Source organism: Aythya marila, assembly GCF_965140915.1.
Source record: "Aythya marila genome assembly, chromosome: 23".
NCBI classification, from domain to species: domain Eukaryota; kingdom Metazoa; phylum Chordata; class Aves; order Anseriformes; family Anatidae; genus Aythya; species Aythya marila.
The window spans coordinates 2234807-2258314 of record NC_139064.1 but is presented as its reverse complement, the minus strand read 5'-3'; the positions used below and the strand labels follow the sequence as shown (position 1 = coordinate 2258314).

Sequence of the window (23508 nt, the reverse complement as noted above, 5' to 3'; positions counted from 1 at the left end):
TTTGAATTTTCCGTGCTGTGAAAGGGGTGGAGAGCATGGATCCTCCACAACCCACCCAAGCCAGGGATGCACAGCCCCCTGACGCATCCAGAGGGCAGGCTGAGGACAGGGTGCAGGGTCCTCGGCACCACAAAGCCCTCAGCCATTTTGCTGCTGCAGGGGAAATGCTGAAGGGGACTGAACGGTGAGGGAGAAATCTCTCTGCAAGAAGCAGCCCAACTTACCGTGCAGGAGTTGCTATGGCAACCCACCCAGTTAATGCTTCACAGGCAAAAAAAAAAAAGAAAAAAAAAAAAAAAAGGCTGGCACTTTTGCACAGGCACAACAAGACGAGGAGATAAAAATAAATTCAGCACCCCTGCCCCCACTAATCCTTCACTCTTATGGTCTCCGAGCCAAGCTACAGGAGTGGGAACACGAAACCTGCATCTCTGGACTCCGTGTGACAGCCATCACGGCAGCTCCCTCTGCCATCGCAGTCACATCAGCTCCCTTCAGTGCACATGTCTTCGCCGTGCAGCTACACATCAGCAAAGCTCGTGCCTTGCACAGCCTCTCCTGTCTGGCAGGAGCCAACACAGACCCACCCCGGCATCACTCGCTCCCAGTCAGCCGTCCCAGTCTCTGTGCAGTAAGCCAACAGCAGCAGTGCAAGCTCCCGATGCACAACAAGTGCTGGGGGAAGGAGCACAAAAAGCAAGGGATCTCCCTTCACACTTGCTCACTGCTGCTCCCCGAGAGCAGCCTCGAGCTGGTACCAAAGTAGGAATGGTTTGCAGCAAAGTCACACAATAATGCTAATAAGACTGATTTAAAAATGCTGAATTAGATGAAGGCATCCTACCCTAGCACTTTAAAACACATTCTACAGAAATCCATTGTAAGGGCAGGCTTCTCTAGTTGCCTTTACAGGACAACTTTAATTCTCTCTTTATCCCACACAAGATTTTAAATGTATTCTCCACGTACGTACTGACATCTGGCCCCAGTTACTGTAAGCACCAGTGATACTCCTCGTACACCTTATTTCCTGACCTGCATTTCCAGGCGATGCAGAGCTCCCAGTGCAGTTCAGGTGCACCCAGCCCCAGCAGTGTGCTCCTCCCGGACCCTCACCCCACACACCAGGGAGGTCCCCGTCGGTGCTTTCACAGCACAGGTACCCAGAGGAACTGTGCAGCCTGGCCTGCTCTCTGTTATAAACACCTGCCTGCATTTGCTTTCCAGCCCTTTTTTCTGATCTATTTCCCCATGGATGTAGCAGATTCGGGTTCCCAACACACATACCCCTACAATTCCTGACAGCTCTGCTCCATACTAAATAACCACTCCATTTTCTGTCCTGTACATGCTGCAAAACATCTTTCCAACATATAGGACTGTGCATGTTCTTCGTTTACTACTACTCACAGAGCTTTATGTAGGTCTATTTGTGCCTGCAGAAGAGACCAGCTGATTTCCAAGGCCTCTGGATGGGCAATATTCTGGCCCTTTAACACCAGCTGCTTTCCCTCTCTCTTTTCATTTAAGACACACAAGACCCAATCCCTTTGCCACCCTTACCTCCCAGAGAAAACACAGGCTGTTCAACACGCCTCTATTTATTGTTGGCTCTGAGAATTATTTTCTTTTCACGACAAAGAATGAGGAGGACAGGATACAGAAAGTCCTTCTCTCTGTGAACAAGAACCAACTGCTCTAGCAAGCTGGCTGCCTGAGCTGTTTGTGAGCCCAGAGTGGTGCTCCCTGTCAGAGAAATGCTTTCTCAAACGTACAACGGCATTGCATAAGCCAAAGCCTGCGCATGCACAGAGGGCTGGCAGGGTCTGGGGACTTGGATCCCTTTAAGCAGCAGGTGCACTCTGAGGGCTGGGCTGAAAATTGTCCTCTCTGTCTGAGAAATTGGCACTGAGAGACATTCCTGCACATTGCTAACTCCGTGGTCAGCAACTAAATAAACATTTTTTCAGACCTTTAGTGCAAGCCATATTTGGATGTGTGTTACGGTATACATCCTGGAAATTCTAAGCCCTGGTGTTGCTCCAGGTACTTCTGAGATATTGTTTTCTGAGACTCAATGCCAATGAAATCAAGTAGTGCATATGCACATAAGCAAGCCTTTGTGTGCTGTAACTGAACTGCTGTTTTACCGATCTGGAATCTAATGAGGTGGCACTTTCACAAATACGCTTTTAGGCCTCTCCCTCCTCAGCCCATTCACTTCAGCAGCAGCTGAAAATCCATTAGCGTCAGATTGCCACACACATTCATTCACATTTGCTCATTTAATTTCTAAACTTTTACTGCTAGTAAAATACACCAAAGCATCAATTATTGTAGCACCCTGCAATGACTGTATTTCTGTAAAAAAAAAAAAAATTAAAAAAAATCTTGCTCATCAAGTGTTACCACCTTACCTTTGCTTAATCAAAGGGCTGGCTGCTGCGGTTTTCTTTAAATGGTGAGCAAGGCTGAAGCTTGTCACAGCCTTATTATTAATATTAATAATTAATAAATGAGGGGAATGCAGCTTTAAGTTCATTTTCAATTCCCCTAAAAGACACCTCTGGGCTACCTCTCAGATGTGGTTTGTTTACACAGAAGTCCAGGGAATACAAAGGATTCCAAGAGACTTTTTTTTTTGTACAGCAGATATTTGGTTGGATATACTTATACTTACTATCTTGCAGTCACATCTCCATTGTGAAAGAAACTTTCTTGGTTTTTGGTCATGTTGTGTATATATACCTTCTATCTATAGGTTTCCAACTTCCCCTTCCTAGTAACGCAACTGTCATCATATTTCATCTAAAAGGACAAGTACGCATAATACATTAGACATCATGCACAAAAAAAAAGGAGAAACAGTTTTTCCGGCTTCCGTATGGCAAATCAGAAAGGTCTTTTGACAAATTTGAAAGATATTTTGTCTTCAGACAGTAAGAAACATCTTCCAGGTCAAATTCACAGGTGCTGGGTAAAATAACACAAGTTACACAGAGCTTTTAATTTGTAAAAAATTCCTTTTGCTTTCAAAACCGCTATTTTTCAAAGGGAACTTATTTCTCATCCTTCAGCATCCAAGTAAGCACCTTCTCCTGGCTAGATATTGTGCTACAGCTTGCTGAGCTTCAGTAGTTGTTTTATTAACTTAAAAAAAATAAATAAAATAAATAAAAAAAGCAAAACCAACCAACAACAAAAAAAAAAAAAAAAAAAAAAAAAAAAAACAGATTTAGAATAATCATATGTTTTCATCCAGAGGCCTAATTCTGTACAGGAAAGCAGAAGTTACATGGAGAAATACCAAGGAAAAAGTGTGTGAGTGGATGTGTGCAGGAGATAAAACATGCCTAGTGCTCTGCTGTGAAGTCCTGGAAAACACCAGCAGTGCCCTGCAGGGCCGGCAGATAGCGCTGCCCTCTCTGTATTCCCGCAGAGAGCCCGGAGGGGAGAGGCGCTTCCCTCTGGAGCAGGAGGCAAGGGCAGGCGCCTCTGTTCAGGGAGGTTTTTCAGGCAATACAGATCTGAAGAGTTAGAGACACCGTGTCGCTGTTCCTGTGCTCTCCCATCATTCTGGCTGCATGCACTTGACATCTGATGGTGTTACTGTTCATTATTCATCTCAGAAAGTCCCTGTCACCGAGGAGGCGCTTCTGTCCTAAGATTTCATGACTGGGGGTTCCTCAGGGTCCCAGCTGGAGACTGATGAAAAGTCAATGGAGAACAAATCTTTCATCAAGAGCCATGAGTTGTATGAAAAAAGGAATCCCGTAACCCTGTGATATGCCATTTCTGGCATGGATTCTTCTTAATATTCTACCAACAAACTGGTCCATACCGAACTACTTCATTGCTCTGAAAATTCCCTTTAATTTACCTCCAAATAGTGTGTGTGTCTCCATTGCTTACCCCTTTTCCCTGTTTACTGTGAGACTCTTCAGACATACATCAATTCTGTTAGGAAAACAAACAAACAAACAAAACCAGCAGCACGAAGCTATGTTAAAGTTGCACGGTAGCTGCCAGGTAGAACACAATACTTAATACTTCGTATGCAGCTGCAAACATTGCACTTTCACCCCAAGGATCTGAAGTTTTGATTTAGCAGAAACATAAAATCCCTGCAGCAGAACAGCTCTCTGTTCGGTGTCTGTTTGGTGCCTGTCAAATTCTAGAAGCATTTGGCCATAAAAGACGTACGTGGTGCTTAATAAGGACTTCAGAATTAGATTTCTGTGACATGATAAAAGCAAGAGGGATGCAGAAAGCTCTCTGCAGACTGAACCTTGGGACACAGTACCAATTCTGACCCACTCCACATGTTTGCCTTGCCTCTCCCTCACTCCTCCCATTTCACCTCTGCCTCCCCAACAGGTACCCTTATTTCTGTCATCCTGCTGTCTGTACCTTGCTGCCTCGTACACCATATCTGCAAGCCTCATCAGCCCTTGTCCCCTCTCACTACTTGTTTGATGGGCATTTACTGTTTCCTCCATGGTGCCTCCGAAGATCAGGTGGATCACATTGAACAGAGAGGATACTACACACGAATAGACTGTAACACATGCAGTAACCGATTACAGTGAGTCACTACTTTTAACTAGAAGCTACAGACTACATAAAAACACTGGCTTTGGCTGTAATTAAAGCACCCGATGCTCTGAGGAGAATGAATCGGTAACTGCTGATATCACATACAGATATCCATGTGCTCCTGCCACACATCAGCCACTTCTTAAAAATAAATAAAGTGATGATAATAAAAAACAAACAACTGTGAAATCAGACAGGGTGGAAGGCAGAGTGAATAATGCAATTCCAACAGCAGCCCTTGTACAGAACATAACAAAAGCACCCCTAGTTCTACATCCCGTGAACAGGAGAGCCAGCAACCTGAGTCATGTAATTGCCCGAAGGTCACGGAGGTTGCTTACTTCAAGGTAAGCTGAAACCAGGTCATCAGCTCAAGCCTGTGCTTTGGCAAGGACTAAAAATCAGTGCCACATGGAAGATGAAAGAAGTTCAAGAGTGCTCTTGGTCCTAAAGGTACCGTAATTATCTGCCCACCCTCAATACTAAATGAACCCAAACCCAACTCTTTGGATGGTACTCACTTTGGAAACAGGAACGGCTTCCTTCCAGCACTGGAGATGGGGATCTCAACTCCAGAACAACGAACACTGCTGAAGGGCTCTGCCTAACCACTCACATGTTCAGAAATACAGGATTTCAGCACAGTGCTTCCAGAAGGCCATTATTATCAGTAACACTTCCTATTAAAATAAAAAGGTATTTGCTGTTACTTGTAATTGAGAGATAAGCTTGCTGGTCTGATGAGAATTAAATTTTGTCTGCAACTTCCGTAACATTTTCCTTGTTATTTTATACAGTTGAATGATCAAAACAGGAAATTACTTGTACTGTAATGTCCTTTGTCTTTTTCTTTCATATTAGTATAGATTCAGCTTCAGAGCATTCTTGTCCAGATACAATCAGCCGATGATAACAGCAGATTGTGGATAAGGAGCCGTGCTGATTGCATCAGAGAGTGAACACTATACACATATATTTCATTTAAAGAGACAAATATATCCCTCTACATAAAAGCGAAGATGTCAGAAGCTATCAATATAGTCATAAAATCCCAGTAAGAATGAGGTGAAAGGCTACATATGTGACCCAGTAAGGAGTGGCGTGATCATTTCCATTCCAATGGCACGACACATGGCCTTCAGCCCCTAACAGTACACGAGTTACTAAATTCTGATCATTCATGTACCCAGGATGCTCACAGTACCTCTACAACAGCTAGTTAGTGCTTCCAGGGTAAACAGTCCTTGATTAAAAACAGTTTGGGAAGTACAGTTTTCATTCTAAAACCAAGACATTTTATATTCTCAAGCCTTTCTAGAAGCTTTTCTGTATAGGATCAGCAGAACAATAGGGAAGCAGAGTTCTCTCAACCCTCATGTGTGGCAAGCAAAGGAAGATGATGGGATGTCCACTTCTTGTCAGAAGACTTCAAACAAAGCCATTTCAGGAGAGAGTTGTGGCTTTTTTTGTTTGTTTGTTTTTTGATAAAAACAAGTTTTATGCCAGCAATTTCATTACATTAAAAACCAAGCCGTGCACTAAGCAGCACAACCCCGACAGATGTTCCCAGTTGGCTGCACGCAACCATACTCCATTTGCCTGGATTATGTTCTCAGCTCCTGCGTGTAACTGTTCTCCCCACGCGGGGAGCTGGGGAGAAAGGTGCTCGGTGGGGCTTGGGCTGCTCGCTGCAGAGCAACTCCCAGCGCTTCGACATCACTCCTTCCTCCTCCTACACACATCCTGATGTACGCCACACGAGGAATGACATCTCCTAACACAGGAGCTGTTTGTTCTATAAATAGTCTTTTTCTCACCAACCACAGACGTTACCACCCTTTCGCAGCATCTCAGAGCAACAGCACACAACTAGTATCAGACTAGTTGATTCTCTAAGAAATGACACCCAGCAACACAACATACAGAAGGCACAAGCATAAAGCTGCTTCTGAAGCAGAAATAAGAATTTCGCACAACCTCAGAAAAGCAGGAAGCTTATTTCAATTTATGAGGAAATGTGTTTTCTCATATATGTCACAGTAGCCTCATTCATTCTCTGAAAGCAAGAAATAAAGCTGCATTTTTAGATGAACCAAAACCTAAAATAATTAAACAAAAATCACAGCAAAGTATTAACAAGTATCTCAAACACAGCAACGTATTTGAGTTGATTCAAAATACCCCAATTGCTCCTAATCTGTAGCAGAACATTAAGCAGGGTATTTTTCCTCTCAATTACTGTGGGGGCCATAAAAGCAGAATTTGAAAGACCAGACAGACACATAGGGTCAATTCTGCACACAAACATATGCAAAATGCATTCAGGTTTTGAATATTCCTCTGGTGTTACCTCCTTCTGCTTTCAGTAGGTACTAGGTACGTATCCATCCATAAACTGATGCAGCCCTTTAACACCTGAGCCCATGTGGTACCAGGTCCTCCCACCCAGGAGGCAGAGTGGAGGCAGAGGTAGACCGAGGTGAACAGATTTGCTCAAGGCCACAGATTAAATCTGGCCTTGAGGTGAGGGCCCTTAGCTTCCTGTTTCCTGCTTTAATGACCAGGTGACGCAGCCTCACCCCACCACTGACCCCCATACCTTCATGGCTGGCCCGTGATCACACATGGGCTCATTTGGCAATATCAGTCTTTCTCCTGCCCTTATGCAGCTTGCTCAGCAAAAGCTTCTCACCTGATTTCCCTTTCTAGGCAGAGCTTTGCAGTCCCTTCTTTTCCCCACATTGTGTTATGCTGTTGGAACATATGGGTGCCAACATGCAAGCAGGAAGCACTTCAGGACTTCAAAGTATCAAAAGCCTTTGCTGCTGATGATAGCAGCATCCTCTTACCCTAAATAATTTCACAAGCTGCTGCAGCAGTGCAGCACAAGGTCCTCTTCCTGTACAATTCTGCTATATGGGAAGAACTGAAACACCACACAAGGCAGGCACACAGTAGGACAGTGGACAAAAAAATCTTCTCTTTTGACAGAAAAGGTCAACAACATCAGCATACCCCATTACCTGTGTCCAGCTGTGCATGTGAAGTATGGTAAGGAGAATGGTAACCTCACAGGACCTTGTTCTAATCCTTTAGGAAACATCATTCCAACTACAACCCTTTCAGTTTCTTTAAGATACTGACACCTTCTACATCCTGCACAAACCAGAAAAGTTTCTTTATTCTTCTCTGGGGAAAGAGGGCTCCATTGTTGTAGCTGTTGTACAAACAACAGATGCAAAGTCAGGTGCTATAGCTCCAGTACAAGCAAGAGACGACTGCTTACTGCAGAGTGGAGGAGCAAAAGGAACAGTCAGGCCAATAAATCAGGACTGAACCAAATCTTATCATTTAAACTTCAGAGTCCTTGACTGACTGCAATAATCCAATAACAAAACCAACCTTCCCCTTGGTGTTATCTCAGAACGAAATGTTTCATTTGTCCCTCTTGTTCCCATACTTTTCTTCCCTGGGGCATTAAGGCATTTGCATTAATGATTTGCATGTCATTACTTTTGCAAATAGCTACAGTCCTCTATAAACGGATTCTATGTTCTACTAATTTTCTGTTTTCCAGTGAAAACACTCATCAGCCAGCCTGATAGACACACTATGCATCACACAAAACAAGCACGAAACTGAGCAAACCTGACACGAGCCTGGGAACCCATGGCACGATTCCAAAGGCGGGCTTAGATTGATAAGGAAGATCTAATGCAGTTAGGAATGCTTCCAGCAGCGTATAGATTTTTCTGCGTGTTATTTTATCGTCAAAGCCAAAATGCTGTCTTGGAAGGTTGAAATCTTCTGGCTACACCTGGAAAATACAACACAAATACCCTGCTGTGAGAAGGTGCTCTCTCTGAGACTTGTTCTAGTTTTGCTAATGACATTGTCACCCAAAGGGATGCACTCATGCTAACAGCAGTAGCATTTCCTATTCACATGGAAGCACTATCACAGAAAATATGAAAACCCACAGTGTATTTCACAGAACCCACACAAACAGCTCCCAGACAGCAACCCTTTCTGGCCCAGTCTGCTGGAACAGTCTACTGGAACTCAGGCTTAGCAATGGGAAGTTCTACCTGCCCTTTACTGCAGCAGCCAGAACAGCTGATCAGCATGAGTGTGTCAGTTGCTTGTTCTTTTCAGCTCTTTTGAAATATATATATTTTTAATTGTAAAATTAATTTTAAAAATATGATTCTTATACACACCCCAAAAATAAAAATTCACAATTTGAAAAACATCAGTCCATTCCACCAATTACTATTTAATGGGGTGTCTCTACATTCCTGAACACCAAACTCCAAATTCCTTTCAGCTCAAAATGTAATAAAATTATACTCTCATCAGTGCTGACATGCTGAGCAGCAGCAGGGCGAGGATGTCAGAGAGAAAAACAAGAAGAGAGAACAGAACATCACTAAAGCAGGTTGTTGGAGAAAAGAGCACAATTACTGTATCATGAAAACTGGGTGGATGCATTAAATAGCAGACCCCAATACTCACTCAAGGAATCTCAGGAAAGGAGATGTTTTGCCACCTGTGTCCTGCTCTAACGAGGCCAACCCAGTCTTGGTTTCGACTGGAATTTCCTTCTGCAACCAGAACAAAAACTTCCCAGCCCTTGCCTGAAGCAGTCTAGAGCACAGTTCACATGTGATAAAGGTTCTTTCTTTTTTTTTTTTTTTTTTTTTTGGCGCAGTTCTCGGAAGCGGGAAGGAAGCAGCAGGCCCACAATCCTTACTCCCATTACCAGCCTGCTGCACCCACCTCTCTCACGTGGCTTTTAACACTTTCCATAAGGAGGCTGGCAGGCTGCAGGAAGGTCTCACAGTCCTGATAAGCATGCAGATAAAGACAGCAGAAAACTATCAGTTAGGACTTCAAGTACATAACCTATATGTGCTCTGGCTCATTGTTTAGCTCTTTATATACCCTCAATTCTGCAGGGTAGTAATTTCCTTTTTCTTCCAGCAAATTCTCAGTGGCATCCTGATACCCCCTGACCCCATCATTTAATTCTTTTTGCCTCCAAAGTTCTTCGAAGCCACTCTTACCATCCCTGCTTTGCCACTTGGTTTTCCCCTTCCTCAAAGCAGTGCTCCCTCCCACTACTTGCAGGCAGGTTTTTTCCATGCCCTAAACTTTCCACATCCTGAGCCTTCGGGGCCCAACAACCTGCTCAAGCCACCATTTGGGGCAGACTGAGGCACGTTCTTTGGGAGCGGCAGGAGACAAATTCAGTCTGTGGGAACTAAATATGTAGACACCACAAAATTGCTGGCACTCTGACAGCGACCAGACTACGCAGCACATATCCACAGGTTCACAGGAGATTTCTGTATGGTGGCAGAGTATTTGTAGGGTAATAAATGCCTCAGAACTGGGCTGGGCTTCTGGGAGCAAGGGAAGCACAGACGCTGAGTGGCACAGGTCAGAGAATCAGGCAAGGAGCTAGAAAATTGCAAGGCAGCGTGAAGGTTTGGGACATGCTCCAAGGCAGCATCCTGATGTGCCCCGTGTTACAGAAATCCCTCCTGGAATCAATGTCCAAATCTCCCAACCTCGCACTCCGCAGGATATAGCCACAGAAAAAATAGGGCACGCAGTTTAAGAGGGAATCAGCAACAGAGCACTGAATAAAGACTTGGAAAAAAATAAAACTGACCACAGCCTGGAGCAGTCTGAACTCAGCTCAGGTGCTGGGAGCCCTGACAAGCCTCAGAGAAGGAGTTACGCCATTTGGGCTTTTCAGACATACACAAACCAGGAGGCTGAGCTTTGCTGTTTATCAATGTGTAATGCAAGAACAGAAAGTAGGTCAGCACGAATATCTCAAAAATGAAGAAAACTACCTGCCAGTCCCTTCCTCGGGGGCGGGCTTGATGCATCTGGGCACCAGCAGAGAGGAGTTTTAGAGTGAAAAAACAGAGCAACTGCTCAAGCCCGAGGCTGTAATGGACTCCCCCAGACTAGGTCAAGTAGCAGTGCAAGTAAGCGAGCGCTCAGGGAAGAAGAGGAGGATGTTCACACCTAGGTTCCTGGGGGCCCCAGGCAGAGGCACGCTGCCAGCTCTGGGTGCTCTTACTGCCTCAAAAAGTCAACCCAACGTACAGCAAAGCAGTGATCACACCATCAGATTCAGCACAGGCACACACAGCTTTAAGCTATTCTTCCTGAGCGTCCTACATAACAAACCCAAACAAATTAAGGAATGAGTAATGAAGAGGTAGGAGGTGGCAAGGCTTGTTTTGGTTCAGGAAAGGATTCCCATCCCTTGCTTGGAATCTAAATTAGATTCAATTTAGATTAGAGTGGGGCAAGGCCAAATCCCCTTGATGAATGAGTTGCTGCAGTAGATCACTTGTATTTTGTAGCCATTTTTCAGTGCATTTATTTTTTGTCTCCTGCTTCTACTTTTGTTTCTGATGTTATCAGCTTCGTGCCATACCCTCCCCTGTTCCTCTAGGTTATGGTAGCCCTTATGATCTCTCTCAGTAAGGGAAGAACTAATTTGTCGTCTAGTGAAGAGAGAACGTGTGCTTGGGCTGATAAGTGGATTATCTCCATAAACATGCTTTATAATGCAACGATACCACACGCTCACAAAGACAAAGGAATTAATCACAGCTAGTGATGTGCCATCCCAAGGTAAAAGCTCCCTCTCCTGCCTAATGTGCTTGTATTGCAGCCAGGTTTTGTTCTGAAGGGAAAAAAAAAACAACAGGAGAAATGCACAAAAGAAAATGCATATTCACGCTTACCATGACTCTACAGAAGGCTCTGCTCACCTAATGGACTTTGTAAGGTCACAGCAGGAGGCAGCCGTATGCCCAGGCCAGATGTCCAATTGCAAGCAACACGTTTCACACAGACAGCACTTCTCCAGTTTTGAAAATCAAACCACATGATGGGCAGCTTTGAAGATTCGGAACTTACCTTTAGATTGCAAATAACTGCTGACAGAGCGGTGTACATTGCACTGCATGAACAGAACAATTTACAAAGCGAAAACTCCAGCTAAAAAGTAGGAAAGTATCATAAGTAACAGTAAGCAAGAAACATAAAAAGAGAAACTACATCAGGAAATGCAGCACTGAGGACACCACAAGCTAATGCAAAAAAAAATGAACAAAGGAACTTTAATGTGCACATTTGAGGGAACCAGGAGAATGCTTTACACAAACAGCACAGGAACAGTGCTGGCTGCAGAAGCAGAGTCCATCTACCCCCGACAACTCAGGAATGTCGAGGCATTATCTGGTTGGCGTGCTGCAGTAAGGGCTTGTAGTTTTGTTCTGATGCTCTCCATCTCAAAGACTACTGTGTGAGATATCAATGGTATCAGCCGAAATGTTCAGTCCCTACTATCTCCCTCTCAGGAGAAATCAAGAAAGCACAGCTACATATACTTAAAATGGGTACTCTGCTCCTCACTAGACTGAAACTCTTTAGTCTCTGACTCATCTCCATAAGGAAACCAAGCACAGGCGAATCAGACACTGATCCAGAACAGCGAACCCGGTAGACATTTATATGCTCAAGAAGGCCACCTTCTTAAACAGGAAAGAGATTCATTTATTTCAGACTTGTCAAGAACTGATTTACAACTTGCTCTTGCTGGGTAATAGGGTTTGTGTAAACCAAAACCAAAGGCCATCGCTGACACTTCCTGCAGGAGGTTGGGAGTGCTGAAAGCCATCTGTGTGCACTGCACATGGCACAGCTCCTGGGAATTGGGCCGATTCACCTAGAAACCCTGGACACATGCCTGGCTTTCCTCTCACATTGAACATTTCAGCAGTGCCACTCCATCAGCCAAATGATTTGGCTTGCAGAATTTTTTTACTGGCAAAAAATACATCCAGATATTTCATAGAATAAATTATTGCCAGCTGCCAAACTAGATGTTTTATACTAAATTAGAGCTCTACCGCAAGAGACACAATTGTACAGGCAGTTACCACAAAAGCAGGAGGCAGCTGGTAACAACCAGGGATGTGTCCAAAGGCAAATGGGAAATGGTACTGACCAACAGCATGTGGGAAACAGAACTGGAATGCTCTTCAAAGTCAATGTGCTACTTGAAGCCACCATGAGGGATAAACATACCTTGGTTTCATGGAGTCTGTGGAGCAAGACAAAAACTTAAAGGTAATTCAGAGCAGGAGACTGAATCCAGTTGGTGATGCCTCTGCTTAGAGGGCCAGCCTGTCGTGGCTAGGCTTTAATTGCGTAGTTAAGCACCTAAGGTGACTTTGGAGGAAAGAGCATAAGTCAGCATGAGGATGATATAGCCTTGTGACGTGGTCCCAGTTTCCCCTGTTGGATCAAAATTAGACTGCTGTATTTCATTGGTCCAACTCCTTATGCAAGTATCCTCATTTTTGTCTCTTTCTTAGAGAACCCAATTTCACAATGGGCAGCTGCAAAACCACTAAGCTTTCCTTTTTTTGTACTTATCTTTTGCTTAAACATGCTACCTCTTGCAGAAATCAGTCCATTAATCATTCTGGTGAGAAGAAATCACAGAATTGCTTTTCAGAGTACAAAACAGTTCCCACAGGAGTGGTAATTTATTACAACTGGTTTCCTTACGATGCTATTTTCCCTTTCTCAACTTTTGTGGACCTCACAAAACTGTTTCGTTCTTGGATTTTAGTCTTTTCTTTTCCTACTAGTATAACATATAATTTATCCTTTCTGATGTTTAGTTTTATGTGCATTTTGTGACAAAAAGACACTCATTTTGCAGTGTCACTTCAGCAGCTGAATAATACACTCCAGGATGATACTGCAAGACAATAATATTTGAATGCAATGCTGATTTTCTGTGATAACCCAATAGAGATGATTATTGTCCCAGGCAGCTTTCTTGAATGGATGCTTTAAATCTTCTGAAATTATTAATCCTAAAATACGTTATGTTAAAGAGTAATCTAATTTCAAGTGATGCAGTAGCATAAATTTCTATATGCTCTGATTACAAAACCTTCTTTTTCCAGATAGTGGAAATTTTCAAGGTCCTGAAATAGCTATAAAGGAGGTATTATTACGTGCATGTGAACTATCAAAGTATCAGGCTTCGCTTCCATGGAAGAAAATACTAACTCATGTATTTTAATTTTCCATGATTACATTTTTCTTCGGAGACACATTTTGGAAGTTTTCTAGTCATTCCTAATGCATTATCTGTCTATAGTGTCCTGGCTGCCCAAATTGCACCACAGTTTAAAACAATTACAAAGATCAAGTTTACTACTGCCAGCTAAAAAGCAGGTGGATAGTGTCCAACAAAACCCCAAGTCAGTAACTAAGTTCTGCACGTTTCCAAATTTAAATTCTCATCAGCATCAAGGATGCAAAGTTCTCAAGTAAAATGATCATTATGGCACCAAGCGCCGTAAATCTCATCATAAAACAGCTCTCACATTAAGCAAACCAGAGCATGGCTGTTTCCATGGTTTTAAGGTACCTCCTGGAATCACAATCCCAAAATGCTGCACTTTCCTCTACTACCAGCTCTCTACACTCAGATGGTTTCACAGCTCATCTACACCCTTGAAAAGGAATAAAACTGTCCAGTCAGAACCAAACTGAATAATAATTAAAAAAGCTGATTGACTCCATCTTTTATTATAATCCATATCAACTGCCTAAGTGCCTGATTAGCTGAGAGGGCAAGCTATACAGACGGTCTGGAAACCAACCTATTTATCATTTGCATTTAAGCAATTCTTTCATATTTGCAAAGTGCTACGCAAATACCAATTACCGCTGTGATGCAGCAGAGCTTATTATCACAAGCACAGTGCTGACGTGGCTGTGCTGCTTCCAGCTCTGGAGCTGGCTCATTTGCCAGCAGCTCCAGCCCTGCCTGCCTCCTGTTGCAGGGTATGGTTACGCTTCCACATCCATCTCCATCACGTCGCCCTGGAAAAGCACCAGGAAGCGGCAGGCACAGTACAGCAAGGTACACGACACATCACAACGCATCAGAACTGACTTCTGAAGCAGGAAGCTGGGTTTGAACACTTCACCTGTGCCCTGTCTGTGAGCTGCAGGTACCTGCAGACAGGCTGCACAGCAGCGCGGAAGGCGTGATACAGCTCATTTGACAGGATGCTGTAACCATCCCCTGCTTTGCCCTTCTCCTCACAGGCTTACCGAGATCATCAGCAGGTGTTGCAGGGCACAGTCCCTCACTACAGCATCTCCTAGAGCTTTGCTGGCTTTGGAGTCATCCCTCCTATGAGCAGAGAAAGATGAGGAGCCTTTGGTGCTTCTCCAAGGACAGACCCGACCTCCCCAGCCCTGGGAGCCACCTGGGGCAGACTCACTACCAAGATGCCCCAGTTTGCTTTCCCTCTCATTAAAAGCAGAGATCTTTTCGAGATATTTCATCTTTTTTTGCGTGTTTATATTAGCATTAAGCTTATCTGCATGTAGCTCACAACAGACCTCAGCTCCTACCTGCTTACTTGTCATAAAACATTGCGTACTGAGCGTGGTTCGGGTGACCTGGGCAGCTTTTCCTTCCTAGTTAGCTTGTTCACAAATCCTCTCACCCCAGATGCATTCAAAATAATTGACTCTCGAAGCAAAACTTGATAGGACATGCAAAAGCCACTCTTGGTAAAAATCACTATTAGCAGCAAATCTTTCCATGGCAAATTGACGTGACAGGCTGCAGCTCACTTGCTAGCACAATGTGTTAGAAGGAAGCCCAAGGACCACCCGTGCCAACACCTGTGACTAATTCATACATGCCCAGACACAAAAGCCAAATCCTAACAGAGTGCACACTTGGAAAATACTTGTTTCATTATTTAAAACGTGTCACCTGCCCTCATCAATATGCATTTGTTCCTATGGACAGGATTCATCTCCACTAAAAGCTAGGTATTTCATCTGAATTATTCTTCCAGGCTCCTCCTCTCTGCAGGCAGAGAACAGCACGCCTCTACAGGGTAATCATTATCTCATATATGCTTAACACAAATGAAACGAATTGCTGTCTGGAGGTGCTTCCTTCTTCCCTTTGGCTATACAGACGATCCGAGTGACTACTGTAGCCTCGGCGTTAAATTAGATGAGCTGTATCTCGTCCTAAGCAATTTTATAGTATGAGATCCTATTAAGTTTTGCAGCTGTCAAGCAAATTACATGATGAAGGGGCACAAATCAAGCAAGCAGAAAGCTTGGGTCTCTTTGTTCCCAGGGACCTTACTGCTGCTATTGATTTTCCTAGGAGAGCTCTCGGGTTGTGGCACAGCCTGACGTCCCTAACAAACCGCTCTGCACCACTCCACAGGGCACTGCTGCAGGTCTGCCCGGCTCCCTGCGAGCCTGCGGTGGCAGCCAGCAAACAGAACGGGTGAAAACACCAAACGGGGGCTGTGACATCGTGAGCAAGTCACCACAGTGCCAGAAGAGCACTCCAGGTTTCCTGGTTGATTTATTGCAATGCCGTGACTCAGTTTCTCCATCTACAAAGTAGAGATGATGCTCCTGGCCGCCTTTGTCAAACATTATTAGATTTATTGATGGAAAAAACAATCCTAGCACAGAGTGGACACAGGTGACTCACTGCTGAGGGGTATTTGTCAACCTTTAAGAAGTCCCTGCAACCTTCAGGGGCCTTCCTCAAGCAGAGCACAGTAAATAATAAAGTACCTCAGACAACTTACCAAAGGAGATCTACAGGGAAAAAAATCAAACTCAGCTAGCATTTTCTATTGAAGATAACATTTTGAAGCTCTTAAATATAAATGCTTCACCAAAACAAGACTACAGAACACTTCAGTAGATGTTACATCAAACAACACCGTGCAGTCTTTGTGAAGTGCCTTTACAAAATGCTAACCATGCTGTCCTGAGTGACTTCCAAAATCAAAAGGACCACGAGGAGAAGGAAATTCAAAAACAATGTGAACATCGTGTCTATGCTTCCATGCCATCAGGCCTAGAATCCCATCTTCTTTCTCTCCCAATAATGACTAATACTTCACAAACTCCTAAGTGCTGCACAGTATGGAAACAAGTTTTATATAGAAACTACTGGTGACAGAGTACAAAGCCAGAGAGAGACTGTATTACTTGAGCAAATATTACCTAGTCATTATTTCTAATCAGAGCATCTATTGTCAGCCTATTTCCTAATTAATTTAGAATCACAGAATGAATGAAAAATGCCTTCAGACAAAGCCCTCTGCCTGTGTTACTAATTAAGATAGCACTATGTCAGGAAGCAGAAAGTAGCAGCCGTGGTCCCAATTCCAAACAACATTCACACGTGAACTTATTTTAAATATCCTGAACACAGCATTCATTGAATGAGGGCCTTAGTCACTTTATATAAAAACCAGTTAGTCACTGAACGTGGCTGCCTTAATTCCCTGCAGGCTTCCCTGAGCCACACGGCCCCAGGAACACATCCCCAGTCCTGTAACTTTCTGGATTCCCTACTGAACTGACTTTACAGCGATTTGCATCGAATGAGCGGTTGGACTGGTTCTCGGCAGCAGCCAAGCACCATCCAGTGTAAATCACAGTCAAGGGCATTTTCCCAAGAGGGAAGTAGGTGAAAGGTACGGCTCCATTTTCTGACAGCACCAGCTGTCCCAGGACCGAGGGCGCGAGGTGAAACTGCCCACGCACGGGGACGCGCTCAGCACTGCTGAAAGGGAGGCGATGGCAGTGGCACAGGCAGCGGCAGAGAGCCTTGCTCGTGCTGCTTTCATGGAAAGCTCCGAGGAGAGCACGGCCACCTTCCTCTCTCCATGCCCATTCCTCCCTCTGATGCCACCAGCACACCTATACCAATCTGCAGCACGCAAAGCTCCGGACGGAGCTAAGTGGCAAGGGAGTTTTTTCATCGTGACTTTCTGCCTCGTGGCAGAAGCACAAGTAACGTAGGAGAGCAGCATATAACCAAAAGGGGCTTCCAGAAAGCTGGGCTTTCACAAACCGCTGAGAAACTGCTCTGGGAATTTCTTACTCTCACCAAGCTCCTTTGTCATGCTACGACACTGACACCGGCACTTTCTTTAGCTCTGCACTTTACCTTTCAGATTGCTCACTGCCAACCTGACCTGCGGTGTCTCAGAGCACCTGGTGACTGATCCTACACGTGCAGAGCCCGGTGCAGGACCAAGGCAGAGACACTGGTGGCGAAGGCACAGAGACTGGGCCAAGCCCCTTCACATGCCTTTGACAAATATGAAAACAAGTTTTTCTTGATCCTAAGTATTTTCAGTCCGAGGCCAAGTGCAAGGTCTGCAGGGGTTAAGATTTCACACTGCTCTGGGTTGCACATAAGCCCATGTGATTTGCAAATTCCACAGGCAAAATGCTGTTTTCAACTTCGTATCACAGCTCAAACATCTCCGTTGTGTAACACCCTGAACTATTTCAAGACCATTTTCTATTTCACCCTGTAAGCCTTCTCTGAATTTTGCTGCAGCACACAAACATAGCCATTATTGCTAAAGAACAGAGTTTTACAAGGAAATACAAATGAAAAATGAAATGCATACAAATTCTCTGAAATCTTTCTAAAGGTATGAACAATTGAGTAGAGGAAGCTCTTCCTCCTTACCACCTTTTAAAGTGGAAAAGGAAAGAGGGAGACACAACATTCTCTATTAAATGCTTCAGTAGATTCCTACCTTATCTGCTGGTGCAGCTCTCTACAATCTACAGAAATGAAAAAAACAGTTTAAAATAGTCATCTTAAAACACAGTTCACTCTTATCTTCCACTAAGCTGCTGAAGCCTCCAATTTTCAATGTCCATTTCAACTATTGGCAATTTCAACTTTGCTTCCTTCCTGCAGATCTGCTAGCACAGTTCCTGATGGGAATACCAAACACCGAGGTCAATCTGCATCAGAGCACTGGTCGCCGGCTGTCAGGTCTTGTAAACCATGAGCCATCACTTCGTCAGTCTCAGCCTTCGGCTTTGCAAGCTGTGACTAAAGATCCTGACTTGCTCTGCTAGCAGCTGTTGCAAGCTGTGAGGCAGCATCTTGGCATTCTCAGCTGAAACACTCACCACTTCTGTGCTCGCAAACTGTCATTTTCTGTTAGCAGAACTCCTGGGTGACGTGACATCAATGTACGGACATCACAGCATTAAAAAAAAAAAAAATAGAAAAGAAAAGAAGATCATCTGTCTGAGCAACCTGCATTCAACCAACTGACTCATTTTTAATCACTTTCCAATAGAGGTCATCCAGACAGTAAACAGCTGGCTGTGGCACCTTAGCAGCCTTACAGTGAGAATTATCTCGCTAATCAACATCAAAGCCTGCTGTATCGGCTGTCAGTTACTGTACAGTCACGTTAGTCCAATGACCCACTTTTTATCATCAAAAAAGCAAAAGCCCCAAGTTTTCTGTGCAGAAGAGCATCTTGCCATTGCCCAATAAGAGCGACTTCTGGCAAATAATGGTCAACCCCCTTCCAGAGGCTGTGCTGGACCACTTGCTGACCACACAATGCTGCTTCTAGACTGAATTCTTTAGAAACACGTATGACACCTACTGTTTATTTTACAAGTGAAACTCTACCCCAAAGCTTTCTTTCCTATATTTGCATTGGTGCTTCAGGGTAAACGTGCCTTTGGGTTACTGACTTCTCTTCCCGAGTACCCACCTTTAGCTTCACATAGGCCCATACTCAGAGCACTCTTGATGGGGGAATGAGGTTGGATATGTTGTGCTAGAGGACTAGATTTGGACTGCAAACTGCAGGTTGGCTGTGCAGGATCTAGATATACTGGTTTGGCAGATTAGACCAGCACATTAGAGAGCATTTTAAAAGGAAAAAAAGTTGGCCTGAGAAGGATGAGAGCACCGAGACACCAACTGTTTGAACAAAAGACTAGAATTTACAAATTCCTTAAATCATATAAGATTGCAAATGAAGCACTGAAAATATCAGCACATTTAAAAAAGAAGTTGTACTGTGCTTCTACACCAACTTCCAGATCATATTAACAACAATAAGAAGCAGGAAGATAAAACAGCAAGAGGAATAGCCAAGTTCTAGACCCCATCTTTCATTTGTGACTTTTTTTTTTCCTCAGAAGTCCTGCACCCCACCCCATTCACAAGAAACATGCAAATTCGTCTCATCTTTGTGAAATTTCCTTGGGCAGGGAGTTGCTAGTTCAGCAGATGACAGCATGCTGTGATTGTTAGCTAACTATTTCCAATAACCCATGATTTCTCCGGATACGTTAGAGGCACTCATGGCTTCTCAGTGACCCATGTGAAAATGTTTTGAATGAGCACATTAGAAAGTGACAGAATACAAATGACTGCATTGTTGTAGAAATCTGAGAAGCAACTCCCTAGCTAGAAATAATACGATCAGACACTTCCCGCAAGCCTAATTCTCTCTTCTTCAGAGGAAGTGAAGAAATAAATGATACATTGAAATGAATGTATGAAATGATGTATTTCATCTGTTGTTGTCTCATGTGCATACACAAAAGTCACCCCAGGAATACATTCGCTTCAAAACCCATAAGCTTAGGGCAATTCCTTTTATAAAACTGAGCTAGAACTTTCACTGAAACAGACTACATCAGTGGTGACTGTACCAGGTCCCTATGGATACGAAGCCAACATGGCACTTTTGAGTAAGGCAGACTACAGCTCACCATTTAAAGTGCCATCTTAGAAGCTGGAACCCGATCCTATTGGTTTTCAGAATTTCCTATTCACCTGTGATGAACAAAAAAGAAAAAAAAAAAAAAAAAAGCACAGAAATATACCTTTCTATAGCCTCCATAAACTACTACATAAAACAGAACATGCAGTCTGCTGATCATGACATGAGTGCTGTAGGCACTCAAAGAGTGGTTTATGGCCATTGTTTACATTATCAATGTCCAAATACTGCCTGTATTTTTAATTTGGCTTCTTCCATGGCTATGGAAGTGTTTTGCTCATCACTGGTGGCCTGAGTTATCGTTTAGCACCTCTGAATTCAACAAAGAAGGAAAAGGGTAAGATTTAACACTGGCTTTTCCCTCTGCTCAGAGTTTTCCCTCTCCCTGAGTAAGGAATCGAGGACTCCCCAGAACTTCCCATGAGGGAAGTTCCCAACCCAGAACATGTCATCAGCCTAACAGCTGCCAGCCACTGGAGAGAGCTGGCTGCAAAGCCTCATTTTAAGGCTCTGACAGCACAAGGGAAGCCCACAGCTCGTTTGGGTACCTGCCAGAGCTTGCCTAGCTCATCTGCAGTCCTATCCCACCTTTGGAAGATGATTTTAAAACCACAAAACCATCACCTGGAGTTCAGATTGCTCTATGTTTTTGCTTTATGTTTACATGACAAAACAAAAAGCCACAACACACTTCTCTCTAGATAGAGAGAGGCCTGTATAGGACATTGAGACACACACACACTGTTCTCTGAAATCTCTGTTATTTTTGTTGCTGTGAAAGCAATGAATGAACAAGGAAAGAGCTAAGCACGGAGGCTGCTGCGCTCCCTCTGCTGGCCTTCCCTGGGCAAGCAGCAAGCTCCTACGCCCTGTGAAAGCAAACTCGAGCACAGATCTACCACCCCCACACTCCTGCATCTTTAGGTACTTCTCAAGCTGCATGCTGCTTTTTTGGTAATACACGCCCTAATCCATGCAAATTGTAAGGCGTTTAAATAACATTAAATAGTGTTATGAAAGGTATACACTGTCAAGAATATAAATGAAAGCAAAACCGTTAAATTGTTTCTTTACTCCAGAAGTTTTTTTTTTTACAAACACGTTCACCTTCCCGGCACAACCTGAACAGATTTAAGAATCTGAGCACACATACTGACAATGAGCCTGCAGTCTTCAGAGTACGTTAAGAAATACCTCGGTGTGTCAAATAACAGCAAAGTATTCTCCTGTTTGTCCTTCTGCAGCACTTGCAAGCAGATATTGCTTTAGAACAGAATCAAAATATGTCTTAATACTCCTGAAGACACAAGAGACAATATTTCAGAAGGGACACTCACTATTTCTTAGGCCAGCAGTTAGAAATCAGAGCAAAACACATTTATTTTACCTTTGAAATAGGGCTCAGCTCGGAGTGTTGAGACACGCTGGGAACCCACATGATGATTACAGCTCTGGCACAGGCACAAGTATATTCCTCTCTGGGCATGCCACATCTTGCCAAGCCAAGGGACAAGTGCTTCACCGGCAGGATTCAAGGGTGTCTATGCACTTGTCCAGCACTGCAGCCTGGCTTCTCACATGGGCTCCATTTCTGGCACTTTTTCACTGCAGGGCTAAACAACAAAACCCAAGAACATCAGTGCTCCCGACAGTGGGATCCTACCGTGTCCTACCGTGGTTTGTTGGTTCACAGGGAACAAGGAATTTGGCTTTTATAGCACTTCTTGTCTTTACTTTGTAATTCACAGGAAAATCAGCTATCCCTTCAGTGAAAAAAATGAATAAAATTCTGGCCACAGAACTTTTAAACCATCACTTTTGTACTTTTAACTTGGAATCTCACTACACATTGTTTGTCAGCAGCAAAACCAGCTCAATACTTTCTGAATATTAAGCTATGGCACTGCCTACAGGCCTTTCCAGTTGAATTAACTTGCTATAAGACATACCTATAAGAAGGGGCATCGATGTAAGTATTGCATCCAGACAAAGGCACATGGAGAGCTTTCTTGCCAAGCACTTTCTAATTTGCATTCCTAGCATTTGTCCCCAGGCAAAAACGATTATGACTTAGAGAAACGTGAAACCCACCAAAATGACCCAGAAAACATCCTAAATCATGAATTATTAGTAAGAAGCATGAGGCATTTGTTTTTACAAGTCAGTGAACAGCAGGATATGATACATGCTCCTGTTTTCCATCTACCAGCTATTCCTTACTGCTGGATTGTAAATCCCAGTTCCCAGTTAAAAATTATAAATGAATAAGGTAAAGTTATGTTAGCCCTCTTCTCTCATTTCCCAGCTTACCATCTTTGCTAATAGATCTGAAGGACAAGACAACTGCACTCCTGGATGGCTTATCACTATTTCCAAGTGGACATTTGCTTTCACATAGCCCCTCACTTCCAGCATTAGCATTCTGGTTTTGATGTCCCTGTACCTCTCAATCCTTTTGGTTCTAGTAGCTTGGTAATGGGCAACACATGACACACAGAGACGCTGAATAGTCAACATATGTTCTTGCATATGGCATATATCATGAAATCTCCGATGTTTATAAGCATATTGAAAGGTTTCTAGTCAAGCTCCAGGACACAATCCAGTTCTCAAAAAATTAACAAGCAGCAGAAACTCAATGTGAAACCTTTCCTGATGCAATTCTGTATCTTACATCGCGTTTTAAGATTTAAGAATGCCATGGAAAAAGGCAAATAAAAGTAAATTGAGAAATAGATGCAGTTCTGTTTTTAAATATAAACATAGCTTAAGGAGGTATGAACTCTAGTCACTGGAAGCCAGTCCCTAGTCTGAATGTGTTTGCTCTTGGTCCTGTTGAAGCAGTAAAGCATGTTTCTGGGTTGTCTTACACGTATGGCATGAAATGGTCCATGTTAGTTATTTCTATTAACGTGGTATTAACGACAAATGGAGTCATCTGCCAGTGACTGTGGTACCTCGCAGCATCTCCAATGATGCAATTTTAAGCTCATGAATTATATAACGTAGAACACTGCTGGAACGTTATATGTGCAGTGAGACCAGTTCTGCCAGACAGATGAAAGACACCCTTTCCCAAAGTAATGGTGAAGTATAGAAAATTTTTCATGTATGTCTTAGTTTTTCTTCAGTGAAATTACGGGGATGCAGAAAAAGTTTACCTCTGACTGATGCGATACACCGGGTATCAAGCATGTCATAAATCTTGTTATCGCTCCCATAT

The 23508-nt window shown here is 43.6% G+C and overlaps 1 long non-coding RNA gene across 1 annotated transcript; it reads right to left on the bottom strand.

The window, feature by feature from the left end:
• Positions 1–5070: 5070 nt before the first annotated feature.
• Positions 5071–9222, bottom strand: LOC309886763. The gene is made up of 3 exons (XR_014318982.1): positions 9112–9222; positions 8245–8413; positions 5071–5276 (listed from the first exon to the last, which is right to left on the bottom strand). It is a non-coding gene; the product is annotated as an uncharacterized lncRNA (long non-coding RNA).
• Positions 9223–23508: the final 14286 nt, after the last annotated feature.